The following is a 12,078-nucleotide window of genomic DNA, read 5'->3' on the forward strand; positions in this document are numbered from 1 at the left end:
GTGAGGGAGATAGTACGGTTGCATGGGGTGCCTTCTAGTATTATTTCTGACCGAGATCCGAGGTTCGCTTCCAAATTTTGGCAGAGTCTACACCAAGCCTTAGGCACGAAGTTGAAGCTGAGTTCTGCTTATCATCCACAGACGGATGGTCAGTCAGAGAGGACAATCCAGTCCTTAGAAGATCTGCTTAGGGCTTGTGTGTTAGACCACTTGGGTAGTTGGGAGGAGGTTCTACCGTTGGTTGAGTTCACCTACAACAACAGTTTTCATGCTAGCATTGGGATGGCACCATTTGAAGCGTTGTATGGCAGAAAATGTAGGACTCCTCTGTGCTGGTATCAGGATGGTGAGTCAGTGGTGGTAGGTTCGGAGCTAATCTTACAGACCACGGAGAAAGTGAAGATGATTCAGGAAAAGATGAAGACTGCTCAGAGTAGGCAGAAGTCATATGCTAACAAGAGGCGGAAGCCTTTGGAGTTTGCCGAAGGGGAGCATGTGTTTCTGAAGGTGACTCCGACTTCTGGTGTGGGTAGAGCACTGAAGGCAAGGAAGTTGACACCGAGGTTCGTGGGTCCCTATCAGATCATGCAGCGTGTGGGCCCGGTTGCTTATCGGTTGGCCTTGCCACCGTCTCTTTCAAACCTGCACGATGTGTTTCATGTCTCCCAGCTAAGGAAGTACGTTCATGACCCGAGTCATGTGGTGGAGCTAGATGATGTGCAGGTGAAGGAGAACCTGACTTTTGAGAAGTTGCCGGTAGCTGTAACTGATTGAAAACTAAAGGAGCTGAGGGGCAAGTCTATTGCTCTGGTAAAAGTATTGTGGGATGCAGCTACTGGTGAGGCTACTTAGGAGGTGGAGCAGCAGTTCAGGGAGCGTTACCCGTCTCTTTTCCCAAGTAAGTCTATTTTCGGGGACGAAAACTTTTGTTGTTGGGGAGGTTGTGAGGCCCCATACTCTTTTTTTTTCTCCTCCGAACCCTCACTCACTTTCTTTGTCTATCCACTCAAAACTCTCTTCTCCTCAATCTTCTTTGGCTGATCATTTTCACTTGGAATCAAGGTGCTGATACCAGTGCTGGACTCAGCTGAGTCGTACGAAGTTCTCTTCAAGCTCATTCCTCTTCTTCTTCATCATTCTCTTCCTCCCGAAGCTCGAAACCATTGAACCGAGGTAAGGGAAGTTAGCTTTCTTGCTGTATTTTGGTTGAAATGGGGTTGAGAACTCATTGAGTTGTTAAGAGTGTTGGATTTGTTGGCTGATTTGGGTGTATCATGGAGCTTTTGGGGTTGTTGGGAGTTATGGGGGAAATTGGGGATTTTCTCATTCTGTTGTTGCATGTGTAAGAAGGTAGCATTTTTGGACTATTGGATGGAAATGTGATAATTTGAACCGATTGCATGTGGAGTTTTGCTGATTTTTTTGCAGATTCTTGAAGAGTTTTCGAAAATATGAGGTTTGCTGCTGAACTCCTGCTGGGCGCAATTCTTCGCGCCGGGCGCGTGGCCATCTGAAGGCAACATTTAGGCAAGTTCGCCGGGCGCAAAGATGTGTGCGCCGGGCGTGCTTGAAAATGTTAGCCTCTGGATGGCCCAGGCCGGACGAGGGTTGAACCGCACTGGGCGCGATGACAGTCGTGACTTGTTTTTGGGCTTCTGGTATGGCGCTAAGCGCGATTTTGGCCACGCTGGGCGCGGAGACTCCTTGGAGTCTCTGCCATGGGAGGCGCCGGGCGCAATTCAAATTGCGCTTGGCGCGAGACCAAGGGAGGTCTCTGCCTTCCCCACGCTGGGCGCGGGGTTGGGCACGTCGGGCGTGTGAGACTCCTTGAAGTCTCTGCCTGGCATGCGCTAGGCGCAATTGGTTATTGTGCCAGGCGCGTGAGAGCCTTGGGCTCTTTGGTTGAGTCCCGCCGGGCGCGGGCATGCTTACGCTGGGCGCGCTGGTCCCCTGGTGCTCTCGGGTTGCACTGCGCTGGGCGCAACCACGAGTGCGCCGGGCGCGGAGATGAGATTTTAATATTTACTGGTTAATGTTATTTTATGATAAGTTGAGTTGAAATAGATGAATATGATGTGGTGACTAGTAGATAATGATGTTGATGATGTTGGACTGTATCAGATGAAATATTGTTGTAAGATGCGTTGATGTGTTGTAAGATGATGTGTTGTACTATGTTGTCTGTTGGCTGAGTTGTTGTAGGCCGTGATGGCCGAGTTGTTGTAGGCCGAAAGGCTGAGTTGTTGTAGGCCGTAAGGCTGAGTTGTTATAGGAGATCTCCGAGTTGATATGCGTGACGACGCATTGTATGCTTATGGATGATTTTGCTGTAAGAATTGACGGGATGCATTTTGATGAAGTGTTGATAATTGTAGTTGTTATTATTACTTAAATCTTCCTATATGTGGTTTCTTTTTATGCTAGCTTACCCTTTTGTTGTTTCCATGTGATTGGACTGCAATGATCATACTATGTATGGGAGCAGAGCAGGGATAGGTGGTGTATTTGTAGCTGGCAGGTGGAGTTGACTCCTTTTGATGCTTTGTTTGTTTCAGCCACTTGGCATAGTGGCTTTGGATGTATTTTTGTGTTGTACACCCTAACTCTAGTCGGATTGGGACCTTTGTATATATTTATATTCTAGATCCTATATTTATATACTCGTTCTGTTCTGTCTAGTGTTTCCGGTGCGCTGTGGTCGTGAGTGTAGTGCCAGCCGGGTCGTTACATCAACCATATATGTAATCAAAGTAACTTTTATTTTTTCATTTTTAATTAAATATTTTTTCTGAAATACTAAGTGCCTAAAGAAATAAATCATCAAGGGAATAATATTCCTAAGCATAATACTTCACAGAACGTGATTCCTGGGAATAATTTTATGCCTTGAAAGAAATGTGACCTAAAATATGAACTTAGGCTGGAACCATGCCCAAACTCAAACCACATATCTGTTATTGAAGCAAAAATTGATGCACAGAACTTTCTGAGTGGAAATCATACAAGCAAAGTACAACATTGTTTTGACAGAGCCCAACATTATGCTACTATAACACATTTTTCAATTCAGGAAAGAGATGATTAATGTGACTGATATCAATAAATAGAAGCAACTATTTTGAAGAATTCAAAGCATGTTAGACAAGGTTATGTTTAGGAGTCACAAGCTAAAAGTAGCGTAGAGAAATGAACCTGTCTCGAAATGCAATTGCCCTTTCCAAAAGAGATGATTGTATCTCTCCTGGATATCACCACACTTCCACTAGCCACATCACGAGGACCAATTTCAATTCTAAGAGGAACTCCTTGAAATATGATGTAAAATATAATCAGAAACTCAAATAAACATTATTTGGTCGCAGAAATTGAATTTCCATTCATGTTTAACACCAAACCTTCATTTCCCAGAAATTGAATTTCCATCCAGGAGTTCTTTGATCCGAGTCATCAAGTTTAACTTTAATCCCAGATCTTTGAAGAGCATCTTTTACAGATGATGCTGCATTTAGAACTGCCCCCTTTTCATCATCCTTCTTCCAAATAGGTACAATTACCACCTAAACCTGTACCACCTAAACCAGGCAACCCGCATGATTTTGTCAAAAATGAAAAACTAATAATTTATTTAAATAGCAATATAAAAAGTAAATGCATGAAACATTATCCTATATCTGCATGTAGGAGTTTGAACTTTGGAGTATATTATGCCTAAAACTGCTTGCAGTGCCTAAAACTTTAGTCTGGAACGGCCCCAGAACGGCCCTAGAACGGCCCGTTCTACAAGCAGAACGACCTGTACTACTTGTAGTGCGGCCTGTTCGGCTTGCAGAATGGGCCGTTCTAGGGCTGTTTCAGACTCAAAATTTGCCCGACAACAATGAAATAAGAGACATGAGACGAGAATGTTACCTTGATGTTGTATTCTTCCGAGAAAATGAGAAGCTACACACTTCAAATGAGAGCCCGAAAGAGTAAAGAGAAGAATATATGAACTATTGAGGATAAAGAGTAGAGAATGGAGCTAGGGGGAGAATGGGAGCGGAGATAGTATAGATTAAGTCTCTGATGCTACTTTAAAAATCGGCTGTTCAATAAGCGATTTTAAAAGTGATACTTTTAAAATCGGTTGTTCAAGAGCCGATTTTAAAAGTAGCGTCAGAGACTTTTAAAATCGGTCATAACGTAGCCGATTTTAAAAGTAATGCCATTATTTACAAAATTGCCACCGCGTCACTTTTAAAATCGGCTACCTTATGACCGATTTTAAAACCTCGATTTTAAAAGTCAATTTTGTACTAGTGTTTCTTAAAAATAATAAAAATAAATAATAATAATAATAATAATAATAATATTTAAGAAAAGACCACTACATCCCTCCTTCCCTTCTCATAAAATAATTAAACATATTTTCTCTTTTTAATAAATAACATAAACATAATTCTTGATAAAACATATTTTTCATAAAAATAGTCTTATAGAAAATAATCCAAATATTAATTAAAAATCATTTTTATAATAAAATAGAGTTCACATAAAATAGATAAATAATATAAAATATATTTTTCCCTTCTAGTAAAATAACATACGTTTATATAAAAATAAAACTCATATCTACTAACTAAATAATATTAAAAATTCTTCTAATAAATATATTAAAATATTAAAATAAATATAAACATATTATTAATAAAATATGTGACATCCTTTAACCCAACATTAATACACAATAAACGTAAATAATAATATTTTTTTTCTTTTTGAGTAAATAAAATCTTTCATAGTTGATAACATTTTTCATGGATAAAAAAAATGTCTCAAATATCATAAGATAAAAGGTTCACATTCGTAACTCATAAACCATAAAAAGTTAACATGTAAGTATCAAAACTCAAGAAATCATAAAAAAAACTAAAAAAGGAAATATAGATTAATTCTAGTAAAGGTGGCAGTGCCTCCTAGTTAGGAATTAATTTATAACTTCCAAATCATGTAATAAAAATATAACAAAGATGCACACTTTGGCCTTTCATCAAGAACATTCAAAATTACAATTCTCAACATACACTCTCCTTGGATTCGATTGCTGCAACTATAGACTTCATCTACGTTATACCTTCGCTAGAAATTACAAAGGAAAAGAAACTAAGGTTTTTAAAACAATAACATCCTAAACTAAGCCTAGTTATGCCTCGATGTCACATATCCTATCAGAGCATGCCCAACTGAAACCTTAAGTCTCATCACCAACATCCTCATGATGATGATCACATGTAACATAATTTAAACATGTACAAGAATAACAAGGGAGTGAGAAACATCTTACTCTAATTCAGATGTAGAAATAAATGTTAAGCAACGCACACAAAGTCATAACAAATACCACACAAGTTACAAATCACCAATCATAACTCTTAAGTTATAAATACATTAGAATACATATACATTCACTTATCATGCAACAATGCCATGGACTTGACTCATAAATGCATGCATGTGGTGCCATACGAAAGTTCACATTTCTCATCACTGGTATGTTGCACAACAACATACCTGGGCACGTTCATTCATGAATACATCACTGGTGACCAAAGGTACACCTAAAATATCTCAGTACATCACTAGTATGCGGTCTAAGCGGAACACCTGGAATAAATCATTTCATCACATCATTTCATCACTGGTGACCCAAGGTACACCTAGAATACATCATTTCATCACTGGTATGCAGCCTAAGCGGCACACCTAGAATAAGTCATTTCATCACATAGCTTGTTACATCACTGGTATGCAGCATAAGCGGCACACCTGGAAGTCATTTCATCACATAGCTTGTTACATCACTGGTATGCGGCATAAGCAGCACACCTGGAATAAGTCATTACATCACATAGCTTATTACATCACTGGTATGCATCATAAGCAGCACACTTGAAATAAGTCATTTCATCACATAGCTTGCTACATCATTGGTATGCGGCATAAGCGGCACACCTAGAGTTATATATGTATATGATGCATGTCATACATTTACTATTTCATTGACTCAACATTTCACTTTTATTTATTACCTCATGTCATTATTTTTCATATTCTCATAGTCATAGCTTATCTCAATAGCCCATTCTCATGTCTCATGTCATTTGTTCATATTTCACATAGTCATGTAATAATTGTTCCTCATAGGGTTCGTACAGGAATTCATAGAGCATTTTACTTCATATTAAAATTTATCTATTTTCAAAATAACCACATATTCATTCATCATCTCCAACAAGGAACACAACAGATTAATTAGAAAGTAAAACAGAGCACATTCATGTTCCTAGAAACATACATCAGGCAAGGGATTAGGGGCCAATCCGACTACCCAACAATTATTCCTACATCCCCGAGCGAGGTTTCTCACTCCCCCTTTACCTTGATAAGCAGGAGCTGAAACTAGAGCAGAATCTTGCTAATCTCTTCCTCTGGATTCCCCTTGGTCTTTATAAGGTTTAGAAGAAGAAGTCAGAAGTGAATAGTATGATTTGAAATCAAGCTTGAGCCTCCTATTTATAGGCATTAGGGGTGGCCGAAACGGCCCGTTCTCATCAAAACTAGAACAACCCGTTCTGGACCCATCCGTTATATGCAAAATTTACAATTAGAACGACCCGTTCTCAAAATCAGAACGACCCGTTCTAGGGTTGATTTTAACACACATTGACCATAATTGGAACGGCCCATTGCTAACTTAGGATTTTAGGCCATTTTATTATTTTGGAACCCCGTTCCACTTTTTGGAACGCCCGTTCTGCTTATGGGAACGGCCTGTTCCGCTTTTTGGAACAACCTGTTCTGGGCCTAAAAAATAATAGAATTTCATATAAAAATTAATTTTTCATAAATATTTAAATTATTAAAAAAAATCTCTAAAATGTTCTATAAAATCCCCAATAAAATAAGCTCCATAAATATAAAATAATAATAATTAACTATGTAGAAAATTCAGGATGTTACAAAATACATTTCATAAAAGTTACCTATATATCACTAATCAAAATAATCATTATAAATCATGTCTCATAAATAAAATAAAGCTCATATAATTAATTAAATAATATTAAAACTCTAAAATAACTATATTAAATATCAAAATAATTTCAAAATTTATTTATATAAAGTATGAAAAATTGGGGTGTTACACTACAATCCCTAACTATTCTCTCGTAGTTCCCTCATTGAATATCCCTCGCAAACCCTTCTCTATTTCCTCGCTACATTTTTCTAGCAATTTTCTCGCTATGTTTATGTAGTTGTTTTGTCGCTATTCCTTCACTATGGGTCCCTAGTTATTCCCTCGCTATATTTCCCTAGCTATTCTCTTTCCATTCCCTCGCTAAATATCCCTCGCAAATCCTTCTTTATTCCTTCACTACATGTCTCTAGCTATTCTATTGTGATTTCGTCACTAACATTCCTTGCTATTTGGTCCTTCACAAGATCTCTCTCTCTATTTCCTAGCAAATCCCTTATTGTTATGTTTCGGTTATCATCGCTAATTATTCGCTATTTTGTCGCAATTTTAGTTTTATATTTAAATATTCTACTTTACCTGCATTTTTCATACGAAAACTTTTAGTTGTGATATTAAAATTGTAGTACTTGTATTTTTCATATCAAACATATTTTGAGTCATCAACTTGCATCGAATAAAATAAAAATACTAAATATTAAGTAAAACAATTCTAAATTACCAACATAAGAAAAATACTCAATACCAACTAACATAATAAAACTCTTTTAGTGAGTTAACAATGCTAATGTAAATAAAAAAGACTAGAATTCAACATTTTCATTCTTGATTCTTCCTAAGTTTTTTGATTGGTGCTGGTGATGGTATCTTTAAGGCAGGTAATATCTCTTTCCTTAAATACTAAATTTATGTGTGCATTTGTTCCTGCACCTGCTGTTGTAAAAGTGGTTGCATTTTTGCTTGTGCCTTCATTTGTGCCTACATATCTACTTGTGCCTTTAATTGTGCTTGTGCCTCCATCTGTGCTTGTAGTTGTGTCTGCAACTTCATTTGGGATTGTGTTTGTAGATTCAATTGTGACTGCATCTGCTATTGCATTTGAGACATTTGTGTAGCTAATGTAGTGATGTCTTCTCCAACTATAGCGATGTTTTGATGCATCTTCCCCATACTTTTTTGCCATAGCATTTTCATATGATTCCTACAAAAAAAAATAATGTATCAAGATATATAGTAATAGATAAATAATGTTTAATTTTTACATTAAAAATATATACACACTCTTACAATGAAATTTTTCATTTTGTTAGAGACATATTCTCCATTTTTTCTTTTATGAACTTTGTTGTACAATTTATCATAAGAAATAGGACGTTTATACTCTATTTCATGTGGAATAATATTTAATTTTAAATAAATACATAAAATACATTTAATTAATATACCACAATTAATGAAAACATAATAGTATAAAATTAATACTTATGATATAAATTTTTTTTATCAAATACAATTAGTCAAGTATACTACAAAGAACTTGAAGTGATTAGCAAAATTTCAGAGGGACGATGAAATTTAATTAGTTCGAGCGATGTATATGTTAAATAAGTTGTTGACTATAACAAGTTGGTGGAGCAGTTTAAATGTTAGGACGTGTCGTATGGATTTGACATAGAGATCGTGGAATACCCTCTTTCTAATGGTGAAGTCTGTGATAGACCACTAATGCAACTGGTGCACCATGCACCACTTTTATTTACCATTAGATGCATCCAACTTACTAGCATATTATACACCCTATCACACAGGATCAAAGTTTCCAAATTTTTGACTGAAATAATTTTTTTAAAAAAAATTACCCAAAAAGTAAATGTTCCAATGTACTGACACAACTGCTATTCACGTTCGGAATGGGCCGTTCTGAAACTAGAACGGCCCATTCCAGATGAAACAATAATAGATGACGAATGGATCAGAACGGGCCGTTCCAGATGAAAAAAAAACACATGACGAATGGATCAGAACGGTTCGTCAAAAATTAGAACGACCCGTTCCGAAATCTGAACGGTCCGTTCCAGATTCAAAAACAACACATGACCAGTTAAACCAGAACGGGCGTTCTGAATCCGGAACGGGCCGTTCTAACTACATATTTGCCATAAAAACTTTTTTAAGCAAAATAATATATTTTTTTCATTCTACTAAATTACATTTAAAATTTAAGTATAGTTTTTTAATTGATAATGTTTTTCTATTAGAATTAGAGGTTTACATTAATTATATGCGTAAATTTCTAATTCTAATTAGAAAATAACACCAAACAAAATTTTCTATTATAAATATAATTTTATCTCATTTAAATTATTGCAAAAATTTGTTAGCTTTTTTTTTACATCTCGACATTTCCCTCTTAAAAAAATGATGTTAACAAATATTTTTAAATTTGATTTACATTAGTTTAATTGCTTTTCAGGTGCATAGACTTTCGTCGTTTTGTTGCCAATGCCACAAACATTAGACGTTGATTAAATGTCACCTAGTGTGAGAAGAGATACTCATTTTCTGTTTGGACTTGCATTGGGTGCTAATGTATGTGGCGTTAAACATAAGTTAGATAAAGGCCCTCTGCCTAATTAGGGTCGGGCGTGAGTTTTTTCATACCAGACACGAGAGAATAGGAGACTCTTTGCCTCAATCACATTAGGTGCGGGTAGTTTGGTTCTAAGTGTGAGTGAGATATGAAGCCCCTTCCTCAATGACATCAAACATCCTATGAATGAAGCCTAAAACTAGGCCTAATAAGCTTAAAACCCAAAAAGTCTTTTACTGAGGCGCATAATACAAGACCAAACAATATAAACTCCTATACTACCAAATATATGAGAAAGGTGGTCATCCATGTAAAGCCTAACTAAAGAGAACCCTAGGCCCACCAAACCCATTGGGCTCACTAAGCTTAGAAGCAGTCAAAAGCCCAAAGGCCCATGAAGCCAAAAACTAGGCCCAATAAGCTTAAACCCAAAAAGTCTTATACTAAGGCCCATAATACAAGACCAAACAATATAAACTCATATACTACCAAATATATGAGAAAGGTGGTCATCCATGTAAAGCCCAAGTAAAGAGAACCTTAGGCCCACCAAACCCATTGGACTCACTAAGCTCATAAGCAATCAAAAGCCCAAAGGCCCATGAAGCCCAAAACTAGGCCCAATAAGCTTAAAACCCAAAAAGTCTTATACTAAGACCCATAATACAAGACCAAACAATATAAACTCTTATACTACCAAATATATGAGAAAGGTGGTCATCCATGTAAAGCCCAAGTAAAGAGAATCCTCGGCCCACTAAACTCATTGGGCTTAAGCCCAAAGGCCCATGAAGCCCAAAACTAGGCCCAATAAGCTTAAAACCAAAAAAGTCTTATACTAAGGCCCATAATATAAGACCAAACAATATAAACTCTTATACTACCAGATATATGAGAAAGGTGGTCATCCATGTAAAACCCAAGTAAAGAGAACCCTAGGCCCACCAAACCCATTGGGCTCACTAAGCTCAGAAGCAGTCAAAAGCCCAAAGGCCCATGAAGCCTAAAACTAGGGCCAATAAGCTTAAAACCCAAAAAGTCTTATACTAAGACCCATAATACAAGACCAAACAATATAAACTCCTATACTACCAAATATATGAGAAAGGTGGTCATCTATGTAAAGCCCAAGTAAGAGAACCCTAGGCCCACCAAACCCATTGGGCTCACTAAGCTTAGAAGCAATCAAAAGCTCAAAGGCCCATGAAGCCCAAAACTAGGCCCAATAAGCTTAAAACCCAAAAAGTCTTATACTAAGACCCATAATACAAGACCAAACAATATAAACTCCTATACTACCAAATATATGAGAAAGGTGGTCATCCATGTAAAGCCCAAGTAAAGAGAACCCTAGGCCCACCAAACCCATTGGACTCACTAAGCTCTGAAGCAGTAAAAAGCCCAAAGGCCCAACACTACAAGAAAATTCCAAATTAGAGAGGGAAAGATCCCTCGCAAATCCCTCGCTAAACAGAATAGCGAGGGATTTGCGAGGGATCATTCCCTCGCTAAATTCAAGTCGCTAATTAGCGACGGATGCATATCCCTCGCTACATTCCTTTGCTTTTCCCTCGCAACCAGCTTCGCTAGTCCGTCGCAAATTTGTGCCGCTAATTCTTCGCTACCGCCTCGCAAATGTAGAACCTAAATTCCCTCGCTAATTGTATTTAATATTCTGTCGCTACTTTGTCGCTACTCCGTCGCAATTATCCCTCGCGATATTGTCGCTAATTCCTCGCAACTCTGTAGCAATATATCAATTGAAGTCCTTCGCAAATCCCTCGCTAAACCCTCGCAAATATGTCCTTCGCAAATCCCTCGCTAAACCCTCACAAATATGTCCTTTGCAAATCCCTCGCTAAACCCTCACAAATATGTCCTTCGCAAATCCCTCGCTAATCCCACGCAAATCTATTAGAGCATATGAATTGAGTTCCCTCGCGAATACCACGCTAATCCCTCGCGAAACCTTCACAACATATCTTTTGAGTTTCCTCGCGAATCCTTCGCTAATATCTCGCGAAACCTTCCTAAATTATATATATACATTATTCTCTCATGAATCCCTGTAAATATGCCACTTAATTTGATATTTTAAATAAATCTAAATCAACTACATAATTTTTTTTTCAATTCGACATGATTTAAAATAAAAGTTGCATTTAACAATATCTCTTACAAAACCAAATTGTTAAATGTCTTACAAAATCCAACTTGTGCATACTATCTTAAAGAAACCTAAACTAATTAATGTCTTACAAAAAGAAAAGCCAAATAACGAGTCATCCTAAATAGTAATCAACCTAAGCTAGTAAAATCATCATCTCGTCCTTGATCCTCCCTATGTTGGTTGGTTGATGGTGTTGTTGATGATTGAACTACTTGAATTATTTACCTCATCATCTTTGGTAATTGTGTTTGCAAAAAAGAGGCCAATGCATTATTTATAACTGCAGTGACCCGTTCTTCTGTC

This window comes from Cajanus cajan, chromosome 2, assembly GCF_000230855.2.
Source record: "Cajanus cajan strain Asha chromosome 2, NIPB_CcT2T_4, whole genome shotgun sequence".
Taxonomy (NCBI): Eukaryota; Viridiplantae; Streptophyta; class Magnoliopsida; order Fabales; family Fabaceae; genus Cajanus; species Cajanus cajan.